The 22,050-nt window shown below is 40.8% G+C and overlaps 1 protein-coding gene across 2 annotated transcripts in view; it reads left to right on the top strand.

Annotated features, from left to right (window-relative positions):
• TPRG1 (tumor protein p63 regulated 1) overlaps positions 1-22,050 on the top strand; it is a 309,619-nt gene that overhangs the window by 270,572 nt on the left and 16,997 nt on the right. The window lies entirely within an intron of this gene.

A 22,050-nucleotide genomic window follows, 5' to 3' on the forward strand; every position in this document is an offset into this window, starting at 1 on the left:
GTTTAAGATGGTTTTGGAAAAGTCTCTGGCTTATCACGAGATAGCTGAATTTCTGGGTGCCTGTGTCTGTGTGAGTTTTTTTTTATTTTTCCAGCTCTAAGCATTTATGGAAAATTTTATCCCGTGTCACTCACTAAAGTGCAGGATAAGACCAAGATTGAAAATCTAGGCTGAAAATAGCTGATTGGACCTTCAGCAAGTGTGGGGGCCCAGTGATGGGAGGTACTCACACCTGCATTTCTTCCCCTGGGCTGTCTCCACCTGTGTACCCCATGGGCATCTCAAACTCAGCACATCATCTCCCCCATCTGATGCTCCCCCGACAAATCTGCTTCTCTTCTGTAGGTCTTTATTTATGAGGATGGCCTCATTATCTTCCCAATTATCCAGGCTTGAAAAACCACTCATCTTAACTTTTTCTCCTTATTCCTGCCAATCTAATCAGGTTGTTAAAATTCTGTCAAGTTTACTTTTGCTGCATTTCTTAAACCTAACCCTTTCCATTTCCACTGTTGAGTCCTCTTTTGGGTCTTTATCACCTTTCACTTTAATGATTATGACTCTTTCCTGATTGTGCTTCAATATGTTGATTAAGAGCCTGGACTCTCCCAACCTTCTGGGAGAGTTGATTTAAGTTCACATTCACCATTTACTGACTATACAGTCTTCAGAATGTCTTTGATATTCTCTTTCCTTTGGTTTCTTAATCTGTAAAATGAAGATGATGTTATTTTGTATTTCATAGAATTGTAAGGATTAATTGAGACTATTTAAATGTCTAATACAGCACTGAATGCATAGGAAGTACTACAAGATGATTGGGCTTCCCTGATAATTCAGTTGGTAAAGAATCTGCCTGCAATGTAGGAGACCCCAGTTTGATTCCTGGGTTGGGAAGATCCTCTGGAGAAGGGATAGGCTACCCACTCCAGTATTCTTGGGCTTCCCTTGTGGCTCAGCTGGTAAAGAATCTGCCTGTAATGCGGGAGACCTGGGTTCAATCCCTGGGTTGGAAAGATCCCCTGGAGAAGGGAAAGGCTACCCAATCCAGTATTCTGGCCTGGAGAATTCCATGGACTGTATAGTCCATGAGGTCATGGGCATGACTATACAGAGACCATACATATATACTATATGTACAGTACTATACTATATGTAGAGTACATACATACTATACAAAGAGTTAGACACGACTGAGTGACTTTCACTTTCATGAGATGATTGGGCTTCTTTGGTGGCTCAGTTGGTAAAAAAACTCCCTGTAATGCAGGATACCAGGATTTAATCCCTGTGTTGTGAAGATCTCCTGGAGAAGGGAATGGCTACCCACTCCAGTATTCTTGCCTGGAGAATTCTATGGACAGAGGAGCCTGGCAGGCTACATTCCACTGGGTGAAAAAGAGTCACACACGACCAACCGACTAACACTTTCATTTTCAATGTACATTGAAAAAGGTTATTCTGAGCATTAATTGAGAAAGCCATGCAAATCATTTACAAAATGTTTGAAAATATGATGCCAAAGGAATAGGTATTAGTCATCATTATTATCAGGATCATTATTATTACTATCCATATTCTACACCTATGAAAAGGTATGATTTTATTGTAGCATTTTGATTATAGTTTTGCCACTTAATTTATGGTTTAGGGTTTTAAAGGGCTAGTATCATGGCTCCCTTAACCCCTTGGCAAAATCTTCATTTCAGAAGTCAAGTGCTTAATTATTAGTGATTTTGACAATTACCTTTCATTTGCATAGTGCTTTGTTTATTTCAAAGGGCTTTCATAAATATTTATCTCATGAACTCCTGAAAACAACACTGATCATTAAGCAGGGTAAGTGATAAACACCAACTGGGAGATGGACAAATTGTAGCCTTGGGCATTGTTTCTTGGCCATAGTCACAAGACAAGCTTCTGGAAGACACACTGGATCCATCTGCCGCTATTTCAGAGACCTCCCAGTGACCTCTACATACTCCTGGCTTCCCTTTCAAGGGAGCTTCTAGAAGACAGATACTCAAAGAACACCGATGCTTTTAATTCTCTAGATTCCAGCAGCATTCAAGGACACTGTAGGCCTTGTTGACTACTTCTCAAATTCGCTTTTAAAAACTCTGAAGATATCTCTTTTGTATTTTTCTTGATGATTCTAAATATAACAAGAAGATGTAATTTGTTTGAAAGCTTTCTGCAGCATCAGTGCAAGAGCTCCAAAATGGGAGTTAAAACTTCTGCAATTGCAGGATTTACAACAGAATATTAAGAGTGATTATCTCTGGGTGGTGGGATTAGGTGTAATTTTCCTTATTCTTTGCTTTTTTGCTTCTCTGTACTTGCTACTTGTTTTTCACTCCCCCATTAAATTTTATGTAAAAATAGCAATTATATTAGGTTGGCAGCAGCACCACACTTTGGAGCTGGTATGTATCTCCTCCTACTTGCTACCTGGGTGACATTGGAAAACTTCTTTCACCTCCCTGATGCTCAATTTCCTTATCTATGAAATACCAGAATAATCATACACGGCTCACCAAGTTGTGAGGGATTAAAAGAAATAATATAAAGATCATGGTACATGATAGGTGATCAGTTAATATATATCTACCACCACCTTAATTTCTTATTCCCTATTCTTCAAATTTATAATGGTTTTAGGCTGGTAAAAAAAATTCTATGTCAAATAAAACATGCACATTTACGAAAACTAAGAGAATGCTTTAAGGTGACTAATTATTCTAATCTCAGTCCTTAGGTGATGGGCAAGATATTAGACAAGATATTCCAGTAACATGGCAATGAGCAAAGAAGGCTGCCAGGTTATTATAGAAGGAAGGTTGCAAAGCACTGTATGCAAAGACACCCTCAGCTATGAGGAGACGATGGCAGTCGCGTCTTCAGGGTGGAGTGCTGGACTGTCCTATGAGAGAGCCCAGAATTCGGGCATCCTAGGGTACCGAATGTGCTTGTTTTGGCCCTTGTTCAGATCCCTCCGCCTAATGGGAACCTGTGGCCTCTGTTTCAGAACTTGGGCTTGGTTTAGGTAGCTTTGTAATTGGTTTATGTCATTCATGAGGAATTTCCTTTCTTTAAAGTTGGCGACTTGAAGCCAGATTGTGAGAAGAGATTCCGTACCACCCATTATCTGTTTTGCTGTTCCCCGGGTTATAAATGAGGTGAAGTGGGGCTCTTCTGGCAGTGTCCCTAGCTAGATTGGCTCCAAGTTTCCACAGAGATGCAAGCTGGACTGTGTGGATGGAAAGCCTTCATCACCCACCTCTATCTTCCCAGACATGGAAGGGCCCTGGTGGCATTGTGCATGCAGGAACCAGCCACTTTCTTTTTTCTCTTATGCATTGGAAATCAAGGGCCTTCAGATAGGGGGCGCGGATAGGTGAAGAGCTTTTTCACTCCTGGAGAGGGTTTGGCTGAGGGAATGTGGGGAAAGATGTAGCAGGAAAAGAAACAAAAGGATGTCAAGGTTGGGTTTGCTGCACCACGGACTCTGAAAACTCAGCAGGCCCGGGAAAGAACCCGTCTCTCTCCAGACCAGCGCTGACTGTTACGGTTAAGGGCATCACTATCTCCTTACACCCTGAAGATAAAAACCTCAGGACCATCAGAAAGTTGAGAGAAGGGTGAACTAAACGATTTTTCAAGGATATTTCTGACTTGAGGTCACAAATCTATTACCTTTGACTCTGAAGTATACTTTAAAAAAAAAATTTTTTTTTCTTTTGCTACTGCCTTGATCCAGGTTTCATGATTTCTCCATGTAGCCACTTCTAACTGATCTTGCTTCCTTGTTAGTCTCCCAAATCCATCCTACCTCTCAAGTTTGGACCACTTAATCTTCTTTAAATAATACTGTGGTCAAGTTCATATCTCTACCCTTATGAAAAGCTTTCCTCAGCTCCTAGTTGTTTCTAAGATCATGTCTTACAAATAAGGATAAACTCATTTGTGTAGTTTTCAATACCTACTTTTACTTGATTCTAGTCTAACTTCTCAGTTGATTTCTTCAGCCCTGTGTAGTAGGCTTAAGTCAAACTGGAACACTCAACTTTTTCCATGCAATATTTTATAATTTCTTCTGGGAATATGATGCAATGATCTAAAAACAAGGGATAGCTGGATATATTATATTTATATGATATGTATGTGTGAATGTCTCATTATCAGTTTGACCTTCCCACCAGCTGGTTCTGTCCATGGAGGAATAACTGGTGATTTTAACTGAAGTTTAAGTTTCTAGAGAAGAATAAGAGTGAAGGAGATTTGGGATTCAGTATTCAGATTGTGTTGCCTCTGCAGTGATATGTGAAATCCTACAGATGGGAAAAACAAGAACCAAAGAAAATAAAAAAAGAAAAAGCAAGCTCTTTCTTGGAATTTATCCTAAATTATGTAATAGCTAGATTGATGACACAACATCACTATATGTGCTCAGATGTTCAGTTGTGTCTGACTTTTTGTGACCCCATGGACGCAGCCCACCAGGCTCCTCTATCCATGGGATTTTCCAGGCAAGAATACTGGAGTGTGTGCCATTTCCTCCCCTAGGGGATCTTCCTGACCCAGGGATAGAATCTGAATCTCTTACATCTCCAGCACTGGCAGGCAGATTCTTTACCACTAGTGCCACGTGGGAAGTCTGCCACATCACCATGAAAGTGTTAGTCGCTCAGATGTGTCCAAATTTTTGGGACCCTATGGACTGTAGCCCACCTGGCTCCTTTGTCCATGGAATTCTCCAGGAAAGAATACTGGAGTGGGTAGCCATTCCCTTCTGCAGGGGATCTTCCTGACCCAGGGATAGAACCCAGGTTTCCCGCTTTGCATGCAGGTTCTTTATTAGTCTGAGCCACCAGGGAAACCCCAACATCACCATACAGGATAGTAAAATTTGTGCTTGGGATCCACTGTTACTTCTTGAGTTGGAGAGACTGAGCAAAGGTAGAATTATACTGATAAACTAGCATTATTGAAAACCTCTGCATGTTACATGATTTTTGTGGGGAGTTTGGCTGGGTAAAACCTACTGCCAGCCTGCCTCTACCATTTTTGTAGAGATGGAAAGTGAGCTGTGGGGGAGGCACATAGGCCTTGAGGTCAAACAGACCAAAGATGATAATTCACTACTTTCAACAAAGTTTTGTGAATTATTTGCATTTCAGTTTCCTCATCAATATAGAAAGTGATATCTGCTTTGAAAGAGTGCCATAAGATGTGCAGGCAATGAATGTAAACTGTCTGATGTATAAATAGCAGCCATGTTTCTTATTATAACAGGCCATGACTTAACCAGAGAGAGTTTGCCATGTACATACTATGTGCCTCCATGCAGAACATGAATGCTCCCCTTTTCTGTGCTGCCCTCAATCATTCAACACACACACACACACACACACACACACACACACACGTGATACACACACATGATACACAATGGAGGCAGTGGGGAGAGAGAGTTTATCGCTTATTTTAGAGCAGGGAACAACTGGTTAAAGACGTAAATGGAAGGACAATTCTCAATATTCATCCTGCCTAGAGTGAGAAGTAGAAAAAGTCCAATACTTTCCCACATTCATGCCTTTATATAATACCCTTCTATTTGGAATAAACTTTCTCATCTATGGGTACCCAGTTCTTATTATACATTCATATTCCAGTTGTTCTTTCAGGATTCACTGATACTTAAGTCAGTGGTATAATCTCACTCTCTGCTTTTCTTTTTGTGGCTCTCTTTCTTTCTTTCTTAGACCACATATGTCTTTCCCAGTAGTCTATGAACAACCTAATGCAGAGGACTTCCCTGGCTTATCTGCAGTGAATGCTACTGGGGCAATACTTGGTCCCACTGAGCTCAAAGCTGGCTTAAAACTCAGCATTCAAAAAACTAAGATCATGGCATCCAGTCCCATCACTTCATGGGAAATAGATGGGGAAACAGTGGAAACAGTGACAGACTTTATTTTCTTGGGCTTTAAAATCACTGCAGATGGTGACTGTAGCCAAGAAATTAAAAGATGCTTGCTCCTTGGAAGAAAAGCTATGACCAACCTAGACAGCATGTTAAAAAGCAGAGACATTACTTTGTCAACAAAGGTCCATCTAGTCAAAGCTATGGATTTTCCAATAGTCATGTATGGATGTGAGAGTTGGACTATACAGAAAGCTGAGTGCCAAAGAATTGATGCTTTTGAACTGTGGTGTTGGAGAAGACTCTTGAGAGTCTCTTGGACTGCAAGGAGATCCAACCAGTCCATCCTAAAGGAAATCAGTCCTGAATATTCATTGAAAGGACTGATGCTGAAGCTGAAGCTCCAATACTTTGGCCACCTGATATGAAGAAATGACTCATTTGAAAAGACCCTGATGCTGGGGAAGATTGAAGGCGGGAGGAGAAGGGGACGACAGAGGATGAGATGGTTGGATGGCATCACCAACTTAATGGACATGAGTTTGAGCAGGCTCCGGGAGTTGGTGATAGACAACAAAGACTAGTGTGCTGTGGTCCATGAGGTTTCAAAGAGTTAGACACGACTGAGTGACTGAACTGAACTGAACTGAGCTCACACTTGCTGAATGAACAATACTTTTGCTAAGATAGAATTCAACCCTTTACATCTTTAAAACTCCATTGTCTCTGTGGCTTTACATGCAAATTCATTTTTTGTTTAGTATTTAGTACTTAGTTAACATAAACTCTGTTGGGCATCACTCTGATTACAAAAAGAGCCTTGGTCTGTCTGAACTTTAAATTATTATGAAGAAGCTACTTTGATTTTTGAGACTCATTTCTTCTCTGCTCTCTGTAGAAATATGTGGGGATATGGTAGGAGGCGGCTGTAGTTAGACTGGAAGCATATTTAGGGGATTGCATGTACATGCAGATTTTAATTTCAATGATTAGAAGTTTCCAAGGGTGTACAGTACCGTATTAGGCATGATGCAGGATTAATTAAAGACCATGCTTCAACTTTGTCTTTGTGGCTCTTACAGCGTTTTGAATAAGGCTCATAATGCAAATGGAATTAATTTGTCAGGCACTGAAATGTTCTGCCACCTCCTAATTATGTTGTGGGAAAGTGATTTATTTGGTTTCATTTTTAAACTATCTCTTTTTTCATACTTAAGCCGTTTCTCAAACTATGGCCAGGATAGGAGATTGCTCACTCTATCTCTCTCTCTATCTCTCTCCCTATCTTTCCCTCACCTGTTTGGGGCTCTACTTCCTCTAATTTAAGCGTTATTTCTAAAATGGATTTATGTTTATGATAAGCTGGTAATTCAATACTTTTCTTACCATAATGTAGCACATTGAATTCCTTTTGCTTTTGCCTTGAGCTTTTAGCCTAAATAAGTCATCAGAAAGGTTTGTTTGTTCTGAAAGATCAGGTAACAAAGATGGAATTTAACTATGAGCTGTATTTTCCATGTCTACTTTCTCCAAAGTCAATTTGAAAAATCAACTCTTCACAAAATATTTTAGCAGCAGCAGGTGTGAAAAAGACTCAGAAATTAGAAACTGTATTTGATGGTAAACTCCAGGTAATAAGTCGGCCATGTGATAAGTCACCAGCACAGCTAATGTTGTTGTTGGCTAAATTAGCAGATATACAGCCTCTAGAAAAATATAGAGGGCTGTCATAGTGTATACCACAGTGATTAAATCACTGTTGGAGCATTGTTTTCCTTTCTTGGTCTCATACTTTAATAAGAACATTGGAAAGCTGAAATGCATTCAAAGGAGGGTAACTTGGGTGGTCAGAGAAGATTGACCTTGTCAAATGAGGAATGGTTGCAAGAATGAGGTGTTTGTTGTCATTGCTGTTGTTTTAGAAAACTCACACACACACACACACACACACATTTTTTTTTAATACATTTATTTATTTTAGTTGGGGGTTAAGTACTTTACAATATTGTAGTGGTTTTTGCCATACATTCACATGAATCAGCCCTGGGTTTACATGTGTTCCCCATCCTGAGCCCCACTCCCACCTCCCTCCCCATCCCATCCCTCACACACACATATTGAGGGACATTCTGTTATATGAGGCTGTATCACTGTCAACATCTGAATAATCTTCAAGCAAATCTGTGCTATGGTTAGTCACTCAGTCATGTCTGACTCTTTGCAACCCCATGGACTGTAGCCCACCAGGCTTCTCTGTCCATGGGTATTCACAAGGTAAGAATACTGGAGTGGGTTACCATGCCCTCCTCCAGGGGATCTTCCCAACCCAAGGGTCGAACCCAGATCTCCCACATTGCAGGTGGATTCTTTACCATCTGAGCCACCAGGGAAGCCCCAAATTAGAAGCAAGTAAATCTAATTCAACTCTATTGTTGAAAAAATGAATTTTCTTGAGGACTTCTGTTCAATAATTCCATTATATGGTAAGAAAACTGTCTAAATTGTCGCTTTTGGATTTTGCTTTGAACTCTAGATTACCAAGGGCTTCCCCAGTGGCTCAGCAGTAAAAAGAATCCATTTGCAATGCAGGAGACTCAGATTCAACCCCTAGGTTGGAAAGGTCCCCTGGAGGAGGAAATGGCAACCCACTCCAGTATTCTCATTTGGAAAATCCCAGAGGCAGAGGAGCCTTTTGGGCTAGAGTCCATGGGGTGGCAAGAATTGGAGACGATTAGGGGCTAAAGAAGCAAAAAGACAAAAATAGGTTACCAACAGAACAAACCCTCTTCTCTTATATTCCTGCCTTGCAATTATGTACAAAGCATTGTGCCTTCCACCAGCCAACACAGACTCCTGCCCTAGGTCCTCACTATGGACAGCTCTTCTTTTATCCTTATCTAGTTGGGCCCATCCCTACAGGGTGAGGAGCCTTCAGGGCCAAAGGGATAGATCTACCCATAGCCCATGTCCCTCCCACCCAGTAACTTGTTACTAGGACCAGTGGTGTTAGGATCACCTGGGAGCTTATTAGTAATACAGCCTAAACCCTCACAACCCATTCCACCCACTGAATCAGAATCTTGTTTTAACAAGGTCCCCAGATGACTCAAATAAATATTAAAGTTTGTCAAGTATTATTTTAGACTCTGCTCTGTGTACCTGAGGTGCCAGAATTCTTGGCCAAAACGACCTGGCATCTGCCTTCAGGGCCTGTGTGGATTCTTCAATGGATTTGTCCTCCTAAGAGCAATGCTGCCAATGGATGTGGGCTTGTGCCTGAGTAGGGACCAAGAGATGACCATCTGGGAAACATCTGTAGATGGAATTTGGAAAGATGGGCCAATTGTTCTCACTGATGTATGCAAAACTTCCCTGTTGAGGATAGAACACCAGGACTGAAATAAGAAGGAGGATCTCGGTTCTATCTGTACCATTGCTCTGGACCTGGGTGGAAATATTAAGTTCTGTGATTGAGGTGAATCTTAAGTAAAAACAAAATCATAAACCCCAAGCTCACATGTATATGAAGTAATACTATTGCAACATGAATATAAATCAGAAACCCCAAGTAAACCTTACCTCACTGACCTCAAAGCAAATATACACTGTGGAATGTGGGGAAATCAGTCCTATTTCAGGAAATGTCTAGAATTTCTCAACTTTGTACATAGCTTAGTATTTTACACCATATTCTTACTTTGTCACACACCCTCCCCCATCAAATTACGATTTGGCAGATTTTACAAAATTGCAAAAGAAACTAGAAGAGTACAAGAGAATTCAGAACTTTCTTTCCTTTTGATTTAATTTTCAGAGCTTTGCTAAAGGAGTGCTTTAAACCTGTGTAGAGAGGCACCAGGCACTCTACATATAGCCCTACAATTGTTCTGCCAAGTAGGCATTCTTATCCTCTATTCTGCAAGCCGGGTAACAGACTATGAGGATTCAAGTGACTTCCCTAGACCATGAAGTAAATGAAGGCACTGAAGTTTGAACCCAGGACTTCATTCTCTCAACTTTGTGACTTCTTTTATTATGTCAAAGTACTTCATTAAATACCATGGGTTTGTTGTTTTTGTCATCTGTTTCACTTGTGGTAGGTAGAATATGCGCCTTTGGGGCAGGAATAGAAGGGGTCATTGAGTACTCAGTTCTTGCTGAACAGTTTAAATAGCTCACTGTAACCAAGAGGGAATGTGATGTTAATTGTGGGCTACGTTTGTGTATGGAAATTAGAGATGGACATTTTGCTTTGTCCACAAAACATACTGTATTAAACACCATAAATAAACTTCCCCAGAAAGTGTTTTCATAAACTTAAAGGGAAAAATAAGTATATGACATATTAATAAGATGTCTTGAAATTATTCTATTTCAATTCCTCCGAAGTGGAGAAGGCAAAGTGTTTGCAGCCATTGGAGCATGAACCAAGGAGCAGTGTTTGGAGAGAATCTGGGTTTCTGTGTTCTGTCTATCAGACTTATGTGCTGACTGACTTCCTGGGCAGCCCTGGTTGTGGTTGTTTCCCAAAGGACTATGGAAAGCTGGCTTCCCCAATTGCTCAGCTGTAAAGAATCTGCCTGCAATGCAGGAGATGCAGGAAACAAAGGTTTGATCCCTGGGTTGGGAAGATGCCCTGGAGGAGAACATGGAAACCTACTCCAGTATTCTTGCCTGAAAAATTTCATGGCCAGAGGAGCCTGGAGGGCTACAATCCAAAGGGTTGCAAAGAGTCGGACACAACTGAGCGACTGAGCACAGCGACAGTCATGGACAGTTGGGCCAGAAGTTTGTAATAACTGGTCTCTCTAATTGCTCTTTTATATATTCCAGACCATCTACTCTCAATCTCTCCTGAGAGCAAATGGAAACAGATAAGATTCAGGAACTGCTTTTCTCAGAAACTTTTTTTTTTTTAGCTTAGCTCTGTGCTTGTTGAAACTTGGTTATTTGGGGCGCTCAAAAGTAACTTCCTTTTTAGAAAGGAGACAAAAACTTACACAAATCTGAGGGAAACACAATTTGCCAAATAGCCCAATTCATAATAGAAGGAGTTGACTCAAAACTGTTTCCTTTATTGTGTGGCATTTTCCTTGGTAACTTTGTAAGAGTTACCTCGCCTCTGTACACATGGCAGCTTCTTGGCACAGAAGGGGCCTGATAAGGAGTGCAGTACAGTGCTTTCAGGATCACAGATAGATAGTCTGTAGGCAAAAGTACAAGTCCTTCTGTCCTGGGCATTTCTCTAAAAAATCTCATTTTATGTACATCTCAAAATGGGTGGATTCCCCCATCTTCTTTAAACAAACAGAGACCAATTTAAGAGCTTATTTTTGAACTATGAAATTCAGAAATCTAAACTAATGAAAGGAAAAAGAAGCAGCCAGATCATTCTGGCCTGAGGAATGAATATTTCTATTGTGTTGTGATTTGCATTTTTAACAGTAAAGACCATGGGTCTATTCATTTCACAACTGGTTGGCCATGTATTATGAGATGGATATGGTGAAGGCAATGGCCATGGTTTGGACATACAACTCTATTTTTGAACAGATCCCAATTCATTTGATGATAAATATAAGACAAGGATACAGAATCGTTTCATTTTGGTGAAATTACCACAAATGCTGTAAGATTGGCTCAGCAAGCTGAATTGTTGGGTTAAAGACTTGAGGAGTTCTGGCTTTAAATACTGGAAATGAATGCTGTTTCGTTTCCAGTATTGTACTGTTTGAGGCCTTGAATGTCAGGCTGGGAAAGCATTTCTGAATTTGAGAGGCATCTGGAAGTCCCTTTAAGTTTCTGAGCTGGTTGTATGAGCAGCTGTGGTGAAAAGCAGAGGGTGAATTAATTCAGATAAAGAGAGAGTACAAATGAAAATATGAGCTCCAAAATGACTGTCTTTACATTGGCTTATGGGGGGGATGAACAGCTGGTTGGGATTGCTGTTTTTCTGTCACTCAATCATGTGGCACTCTTTGTGACCCTATGGACTGCAGTATGAGAGAGGCTCTTCTGTCGTTCACTCTCTCCCCAAGTTTGCTCAGATTCCTGTCCATTGAGTTGGTGACGCTAGCCAACCATCTCATCCTCTGCCTCCCCCTTCTCCTCCTGCCCTCCATCTTGCCCAGTGCCAGGATCTTTTCCAATGAGTTTGCTCTTCCTATCAAGTAGCCAAAGTATGGGAGCTTCAGCATCAGTCCTTCCAATGAATATTCAGGATTGATTTCCTTTAGGATGGACTGGTTTGATCTCCTTGAAGTCCAAGAGACTCTCAAGAGTCTTCTCCAGCGCCACAATTCAAAAGCATCAAAGTGCTGAAGGATTAATGCTGTTTGGGATAAATGCCTCTCTCTCTTTTTTTTTTATTAATAGAAGTATGGCTGTTGTATATAGTATAACATTTTTATATTGTAAAAATGTGTTAGTTTCTGCTGTACATGAAAGTGATTCAGTTATATATATATACACACAAATGTATTCTTTTTCAGGTTATTTTCCATTACCAGTTACTATGAGATACTGAGTATAGTTCCTTATGCTATGCAGTGGGTCTTTATTGTTTATCTACTTTATATATAGTAGAATGTATCTGTTAATCCTAAACTCCTAGTTTATCCCCACCCTTCGCCCTCTAGTAATCATAAGATTGTTTTCTATGTCTGTGAGTCTGATTCTGTTTTAAAAGAGTTCGTTTGTATCATTTTTTTTAGATTCCACATACAAGTAATATCAAAGGTATTTGTCTTTCTCTCTAAGACCTACTTCACTGAGTGCGATAATGTCTAGGTCCATCTATGTTGCTGAAAATGACATTATGTCATTATTTCTCATGGTTTAGTGATATTCCATTACTCATATGACTTATATGTAGCACATCTGGAAATAGACAAAAACATTATAAAAACACAAATCATGACATATACATTAAATTTTCTGTTTCTCTGATTTTCTCCTCTACCCCCAACCCAACTGGATCTTAGCTCTCATGATTTCCTCTCTCTTCAATGTACTTAATGCAATTCTTTTTCAATCACCTTCTTGACTTATCAAAGTCCTCACATCCATCAAACCCCAGCTTAAAGATCACCTACTTTACAAAGCCATTAGGCTGTTCTGAGTTTCTTGAAGACTTGTTGTGTGTTCTTCAAACTCTTTGCATTGTACTTGGCACAAGGTTGAAGATCAGTAAATATGTATTAAACAAATGAAAACTTCTTTGATTCAACTCTTAGGGACTGTTCCTAACTCAGTCTTACTTACAAATTTATCCAAAATAATTTCTCTGAACTTTATAGAGGAATGTTAATGGGGATTTGCTGATAAAGTTGACATTCAGAGCAATTGTTAAATATTGTGGGAGTTAAAGTCTAAAAGGTTTGAAGGAAGAATCAGAATGTGAGGCTCCTAGTAAAGAATATAACACCAGTCTACCAGACTATGTCTCTAAGGATGACAAATTTCATGTCCTTTTCATCAGTGGCAAACAGGTTATCATTTTGAATCCTAGGATCACAATTTGTTTCACCCTGACAAGCATGGAACACCAAATGGAACTTCTAAAACATGAGCATTTAGATGCCCAAGACTAAAAGAATCAGTTTCTTCTCCTTTATTTAAAACTAATTTATTCTACTTTCTGGGATTAACTTTCCATTTAAGTGGCATCTGTGAAATCAAAGCTTTTGTTACAAAATGGACACATTTCCCTTTAGGAAAAGGCCTGAGAAAGAGGGTTTTTTGTTTGTTTAATTATTTACCCGTGACTCCAATAGGAATGCGTTCCTAGTTAGCCTGTCAATAGAAGTATAGAAATAGCAAATTAGAAAGAACTGCTGGAGTCAGGAATATTGATGGCAGCGAGAAATGACTGCCTGACGGTGAGAGAAGAGACAGCTGATATAAGAACTAATAAACTTAGCAGTCAAGACTCTTTTAGAGCTTGAGTAAGAGTCTTACTTTTCATATATAACAATTGGCCCTCATAAAGGAAAACATTAGAGGATAGCAAAGTATTATGGAGTTCTGAATATTCGCCTAGGTACCCTTCTAAACTTCAGTCTCTATTTTGGCAAAATTAAGCAATGAAGGACATAGGACACACACAAATATTAAATCCCTTTCATGTCTTAAAATCTGGGGTTCATGATGATTTTTATTAAGCCATAAAAGAATTAGGTATTTTTAATATAAACTGTGTAAGAAAATAAGAATGTAAGTTTTAAAATGATATCCATCCAAATAATCCATTCATATCAATTCTGGAAAGTAAAATATTTGTGTATGTCATTTAAGTGAAACCCACAAGTAGATAATCCTTGTCTCTTTCTGGTCAGAAATGCTAGACATGTGCATTGTTGGAGTGTCTTCTAGAGAGTGTCTAATCCAATGCCTTTATTGTTTTATAATGAGTGTCTTAGTCTTTTGAGGTTATTATAACAAAACACCAGAGACTGAGTAGCTTGTAAACAACCCAAATTTATTTCATAATTCTGGAACCTGGGAAGTCCAAGATCAAGGAGCCAGCAGATTCAGCATCCAGTGAGGGCTTGCTTTCTGACTCATACATGATGCCTTCCCTCTGTGTCCTCACATAAGAGAAGGATGAAGGTCCTCTCTGAGGTCTCTTTTATAAAAGCACTAATCCTATTCCTGAGACCTCTGCCTTCACGACTTAACCTCCCATAGGCTTCACTCCCTAATTTCATCGCCTTGGGCATTAGAATTTTAACACAGACATTCTGGGGGGACGCAAGGGGTTTCCCTTGTGGCTCAGCTGGTAAAGAATCCGCTTGCAGTGTGGGAGACCTGGGTTTGATCCCTGGGTTGGGAAGATCCCCTTGAGAAAGGAAATGCTACCCACTCCAGTATTCTGGCCTGGAGAATTCCCTGGACAGTATAGTCCATGAGATCACAAAGAGTTGGAGACGACTGAGCGACTTTCACTTTCACTTTTCTGCGGGGATGCAAACATTCAGAAAGTGTGCCATGCTGTGTGCCGTGCTCAGTCGTGTCCAGCTCTTTGTGACCCTGTAGACTACAACCCACCAGGCACCTTTGTCCATGGGATTTTCCAAACAAGAATAGTGGAATGGGTTGCCATTTCCTCCTCCAGGGGATCCTCCTGACCAGGGGATCCAGCCGGCATCGCCTGTGTCTCCTGCACTGCAGGTAGATTCTCTACCTGCTGAGCCATCAGGGAAGCCCTAACTGTAATAAACATTGCTTTGGTCTTTCTGCACAGATATAATTTATTGGGGTTCAAAAGAACCTTAGCAATGATCTAGTTCAACTACCTGGTTTCACAGAGGACCCTTGGAGCCCAGACAAAAGAAAATGTTTTAAGTTATTCAGCAAATAGATCCATCTTTTGAATGCAGGCCTCCTAACTGTACTCAAAGTTACTACCCTAGCACCACACTACTCCTGAGTTCTCTCTTTATAGACATTGTTGGTCTGTTTATTGCTTTATCACTGACCTCTCTGTCATGAAACAAACTTTCCTGACTCCCCATGCCAATAAATGGTTAATCTCCCTGATCCCAAGGCCCTGGAAACTTCTGGGAGGGAGCCAGGTGAGCAAAGAGAGCAGATAAAGGCAGCACCTGCCTATGGGTTTGGAACAGCCTGGGGACACGGAGAGAATGTAAACACGTTCTGCAGATCTTATTGTCTGACTCTGTGCCAGCGTCTTTTGGGTTCTTGTCATGGAAAATATTTCGTCTGAGGTCATTCATTGAGCAGAGGAGCATTGAATACCCTCCAGGGTGCCAACCCCGGCCCTGCTTTTGTGCAGATTAAATAAGCAAGGGACTAACGTTTCAGGGGCCTAGAAGCCTTGCCTTGCAACAATACAGACCGGGAGGTAGGGAAAAGGAGCCGTTTAGAAAGCACATTGTGTTGCTCTGAACTACCCTCTCCCCCTGGCTGCCGCCCTCCCCCCTCCTCCTGCGCGGCCTCCCTCTGTTTGCTCACCCCTACTTACAAGCACACGCCCTGCGTTTAGAGCAAGAGTTAATGTCTGCGCTTCCTCATAAATCTCGGTTTGCCGCCTGGAGCTATGCTTTTAATTCTGTGGTGGAGCTTTGAGATTCGAGATGAGTAGGAAGGAGGGGCGGCTGACGAGGCAGTCCTGGAAGCCACCATGTCTCTCCTTTTGCGGACTGGCCTCCTCATTCGGTGCTTTGAACAGATACTTTACACCTCAGCACAGCATCTGTGAAAGCCTAGATGGAAGCTGCAGGGGTGAGGTAGGGTGGGGGGCCATCCTGGGAAAGGATGTTGACTGTATCACATTGTGCAAAAGGATGCACAGTTTTCTCCCAGGACCGAAAAAATGTGTGGAATGAGCAAATTAACCCAGACAGGTTGGCATGTTTTTCTAGTTTAGCTAAAAATGACTTCAAGGAGAGGAGTCTTTCTGACAAAAATAATTCATGTCTCAAAAAGCTTGTAATTGAAGCAAGTTTTCCCTCCATTGAACTTGAACTCCTTTTTGTGTTGTTAAACCATATTTGTTTTCCATGATTGGTCCTTTGGACCTTGTATGATAGCTTCTCTTGTATAAGCCCCCACTCTTCAATATGCCTTTGCTTTTTTTGGTGGAGGAGGAAAATCTGTTGGGCTGCTGTGATGATTTAAAGTAGTAATTGCTTGGGCCTTCCACCCTGCCTGCAACTGTATTTGAAGAGAATTCTGCATCTGAGTCACTGAGTCAAACGTGTAATTAACATGACTAAAGGAAGAACTCTGGTCTTTGAAAATTCTGGCCCTCAGTTTTTATGTCTATAAAATGAAAGAACTAGAAACATCCTCTAAAGAGCCTTCCAACTCAGTCATACTAGGATCCTAACAATCTCTAGCTGTTATATACCCTCTTCCTGCATCAAGTTCTTATGAGTCCTAATGAATTTTTTCTTCTACTTCTGTACCTTTGTGTGAGGTTTTGAAATTTACCAGAAGTGAAAGGTACATTAACCTTCTTGTTTCTACTTCTGTGGTAATGGAGGCCATATCCAGCTGGTTTCTTTGAGGATAGAAAGTGGGAAAAAAAAAAAAGTTATAATAGGTGAACTTCTGCGCTTCTGTAATGGGACATTCAGGTTTCTGTGCTTGTTTAGGCCTGGGAAGCAGACGAAAGTAAAAGATCATGGGCTTCTAGAGTTCAGACTTTTCCTGGTGGCTCAGGTGATAAAGAATCCGCCTGCAGTGCATGAGATCTGGATTTGATATCTGGGTCAGGAAGATCCCCTGGAGAAGGAAATGGCAACCCACTCCAGTATTCTTGTCTGGAGAATCCCATGGACAGAGGAGCCTGGCGGGCTACAGTTCATGGGGTCACAAAGAGTTGGACTGAGTGACTAACTAACACTCTCACTTTTGCTAGAGTTCAGGGATTGAACCCTATCCATTTCTCTACTCCTGATAATATACTGCACAGAGAGTTTGCTGATTAAATGGTGGAATTGAAGATAGACAGCTTAGGAATGTTGCAGAGAACCATCTCTAAGGTGATTTAAAAGGTGATTTTTAACCTATTAGAAAAGTTTTACAGAACTGTGCTTATTCAGTCTGAATAACAGAATTGAAAGGTTGTCATAAGGTGAATGAGAGTCTCTCCGATGGATTTAAATCTAAGTGGGAAATCATATGGGCTTCCCAGGTGGCGCTAATGGTAAAGAACCCACCTGCCAGTGCAGAAGACATAAGAGATGTGGGTTCCATCATCGCTGGGTTGGGAAGATCCCCTGGAGGAGGGCATGGCAACCCACTCCAGTATTCTTGCCTGGAGAATCCCATGGACAGAAGAGCCTGGTGGGCTACAGTCCAGTCGAAAAGAGTTGGACACAACTGAAGTGACTGAGCATGCACAGGAAATTATATACATCAATACACTTATGTGAAGCAGAAGCTGAACACATAAGAAATACCCTGGGACTCAGAATCAGATGGAGGAAAAGGGATTAATAGGTGAAGTAACGCATAGAAGACTGTAGCACCTCCTCTGTGCTCAAGACTCAGATAATGTTCTGATTAAACCTGGTCATGTTCTTTATCTTATTTCCTGTGAAGTGAACTTCATTTGTTTCTATCAAAATATTTTTAAAAAATTGCTTATAAGGGTCAAATGAAAAAAAGAAAGAAAGCCTCTAACAGTACCCAGTAAGGATTATGGTACATGATAGGGACTTAATATTTGCTAGCTGGACAGAACCTTCCAGCATACAAAACATTTTTTCATCTATTATCCTCTTGTCCCTCATGAAATTGTGGTTACCTAAATATCAGAAAGGTAGTGTGAAATGTCCAAAGACATAGAACTAGCGAAAGCCAAGGTTTACCCTTGGAGTATGATTTTGAAAAGAAGGCTATCAAATTTTCTTTGCTAAATAATTTGATTTTGGCATTATTTATCTGGGACTATGCTCCCATGTTGATTAATTTGAACAGAGCAGCTCAGTGAGAAAGACCCAATCTTCTCACCCTGGTGACATAACATTTTTATAAATTCCCCCTACACTTCTAGGGCTAACTTATTTTCCCCTAATCTCATAATTGCTAATGTTAAGAGTATATAAAAATTTACAGCTTCTTTTGAGACAGGGCTTTCTGACCTTTAGCTGGGATCCCTGGGCAGGCGTTGTGCCCACAGATTATGGCTGGCTCCTTCAGGCAATTTTTTTACCTCTGTGTCTGTTGGAAATGATACTGCATTTTGTAATGGCAGGAGCTTAACTTGGGATGTATTTTGTAATTATAGCCCAGGATGGTGAAAAGACCCCTGACTGGAATCTTGAGAGACCAGGGCTCTCACCAGGTCACCCCTGTGTGTAGTGATGCTTCAGGAAACCCTTAGTCCTTTCTGAGACTCAGTTTTCTCATCTCCAGAAAGAAGGCACTCGGTTCTATCTTCCGAAAGCCCTTCTGGCTCTGAGATTCTACAGTTTATAAACCTTAAACTATTATTCCACCACATGGTGACTGATTTGTTCTTTTCCATGTTTGTAAAACATTGTGGTAGGTGCTAAAGTTCCTGAGGAGTGATGGAACAATACTGGGTGAGGGTTTTGCAGCAGAAGATGTGTTCTCCTCAGAGGGGCTAATTCGATGCTCCCAAACTGAAGAAGCCACAATCCATAGGTTTCTTGTGGATCTTGTATGTCCTTGACTGGGTAATGCTAGTAGCATCATGACCATAGCTGTCTACACCATTTACACAGAGTTACTGAGGTCATAAAATATCACCACGTGGAGACACCCTAAAGGAAATATGAGGACATTGAGATTCAGAAAGAGAAATGAGCTTGGCTATATAGTCACATAGCATTAAGTGTCAAAACCAAGACTCTTCCACGGCACTCCCTGACTTCCTGTTCATTGCATTTTTTATTCTATTCTCTCCCCTGGGATGACCACTCCCATGGTACCACATATAACTGTTTAATAAAGCATTCCTGGTCATATTCTCCACAGTTGCCTTAATGATATTTGACAGAATATGATAGATTTTTATGGCACTCTAGTTCTGAAAGATTTGCTGAGAAATACCACTTTAGTGTTACCTTTGGAGAAACTGCTCATCTGTAGATAGCTTCTCTCCTGAGCTCCAGCTATCACCTCTAGAGCTCAGGAGAGAAGGTTGACTGAACTTGTCTATTTAGAAGTGGTATACTACATCTCTGAAAGGCATTGCCACACTCAAATTGATTGGTTGCTTAGAAATAGGGTCCCTCTTGAATTTCATGCTTTTAAACTTCCTTTGGGGGTTTCCCTAAAGTGAAAGAATATAAACTATATTTACTGGGAAAGCTATCTTGGCAGATTTTCATCCCCTTTGGATAAAAGGAAAATTGCACCCAGCACATAAATTGACATATGAAGTAGTAAATAATTGTATCATGAAAGTTGTTTTAATGGACTCAAGCCAGAATGCTCCATTAACCAGCATGCATAGAATATTCATTGAGTTTAAGGCTTATTATCAGGCCAGGGGAAAAAAGGAATGAAGTAAAATATGGGAGGGTGGGAGGGAGATAAATGTCAGTGTGTATACTCAGTCATGTCTGACTGTTTTGCAGCCCCATAGACTGAATCCCACAAGGCTTCTCTGGCCATGAGAGTTTTCAGGCAAGAATACTGGAGCGGGTAGCCATTTCCTCCTCCAGAGGATCTGTCTTATCCAGGGGTCGAACCCCATCTGCTGTGTCTCCTGCATTGCAGGCAGATTCTTTTTTTTTTTTTCTTGATTTATAGCTTTTAATGATTTTCATGGTTTAAATACCCCCATCATCGTCAATTCCAATTTACCAATGTGATATCACTGAACTTAAAAATGGGAAAGGATATTGTCTTTTTTTTTTTTTAATAAATTTATTTATTTTAGTTGGGGGCTAATTACTTTACAATATTGTAATAGTTTTTGCCATACGTTGACATGAATCAGCCATGGGTTTACATGTGTCCCCCTTCCTGGACCTCCCACCTCCCTCCCTCCCCATCCCATCCCTCTGGGTCATCCCATTGCCCCAGCCCTGAGCATTTGTCTCATGCATCGAACATGGAATGGTGTTCTGTTTCACATATGATAATATACGTGTTTCAATGCTATTCTCCCAGAACGTCCCACCCTCACCTTCTCCCATTATACAGAGTGAAGTAAGCCAGAAAGAAAAACACCAATACAGTATACTAATGCATATATATGGAATTTGAAAGATGGTAACGATAACCCTATATGCGAGACAGAATAAGAGACACAGATGCATAGAACAGTCTTATGGACTCTGAGGGAGAAGGCAGGCAGATTCTTTACCCTCTGAGCCATCAAGGAAGCCAGTATAGCAGCTAAGAAAATGAACCAGCAGAAAGGGAACTTGAGCGATATTCAGTGATATTTTAATTTTTCTCTCTTTTCTTTTTATTTCTTTTTTTTCCTCCTTCCTGGGCAAAGGATTAAGGGCAAAAAAAAAGCTGGATATCAGCCTTCAGATAGAATCATCAAAAATCTGAGAATTGGGCAGCAGAATGTTCCAGGCTCTTTTCTTACTTCCCTTTTGTAAGAAGAAGCTGAGGCCAGTCGGAGTGTTTTATGTGTAGGTGTGAGATTGTGTTTATACACATCTCTACATGGGTAAACATTTGGAAACCACAATGACATTCCCAAAGGAATCTGTCCTTAATACAGGAAGTGACAGCTTTGTGAAGGCATCACAGTTGAGCTCTGGTTTTTCTTTCTAGATCCCAGGATTTAATTTCTAGAAGAAAGGAGAGCTCTGTGATGTTCCATGGGGCTGCTTAGAATTACAGGCAACTTAGTTTTAAAGCTCGTCGAATGCAAAGCACCTGAGATTGGCTTAACCTCCAGGGACCTCTTTGCATTCAGAAATGTCTAAAGCCACAAACTGTAAATTCTGAAGGGTACAGGCAAAAAGAAGAGGCCACAGAGATTACAGACTTGTTATTCAGTGAGACCACATTCCCCTCCCACAACTCCCCTCCTATCATCACTCGCAAACCTACTTTCTCTTGCTCTCCATTTGGGTTTACTAAATACGCTTGGGCTCTAAAAGATAGTGGTGCCTCCCCCATACTGTGGCTCAGAACTGTGACAAGGCAGACCTCTGGCATGTTTGTTGCTGCAATTCTGGTGGATGAAATGTGTGCAGAGAATAGAGAACCAGCAGACATAAAAGCTGAGGTCACAGGGCATTTTGAATTGGCTATCAATTCTCTTAAAGATCAAACATACTCTTCTACTACAGAAGTCCCGATGTCTTTTCTCAGTCATTTCTTGCCTGGTTTTCCTGCTTGGTAGATTCTGTAGTTGTTATTATCTTCCTTCTCCTTGAAACCATCTCCCATGTTGACTATGTCTTCCATGTTTCAATTCCTGTCCTGCCGCCTTGACTCTTCTTTCTTCCTTTCTCTTTTAATTTTGACCATCAGAATATTGGCATCACTTCAGTATCCTTATTTCCAGCCTTGGTTTCTGTCCAGAACACCAGAGTCACATTTCCAACCAAGCATTAACCCACAGAATTCTCAACAACACCTTGAACTCATCACGTTGTTGTTGTTCAGTTGCCAAGTCGTGTCTTTAGGACCCCATGGACTGCATCACGCCA

The sequence above is a fragment of the Giraffa tippelskirchi genome, chromosome 2, assembly GCF_054371585.1.
Source record: "Giraffa tippelskirchi isolate mGirTip1 chromosome 2, T2T-mGirTip1v1.2.pri, whole genome shotgun sequence".
In the NCBI taxonomy this organism is placed as follows: domain Eukaryota; kingdom Metazoa; phylum Chordata; class Mammalia; order Artiodactyla; family Giraffidae; genus Giraffa; species Giraffa tippelskirchi.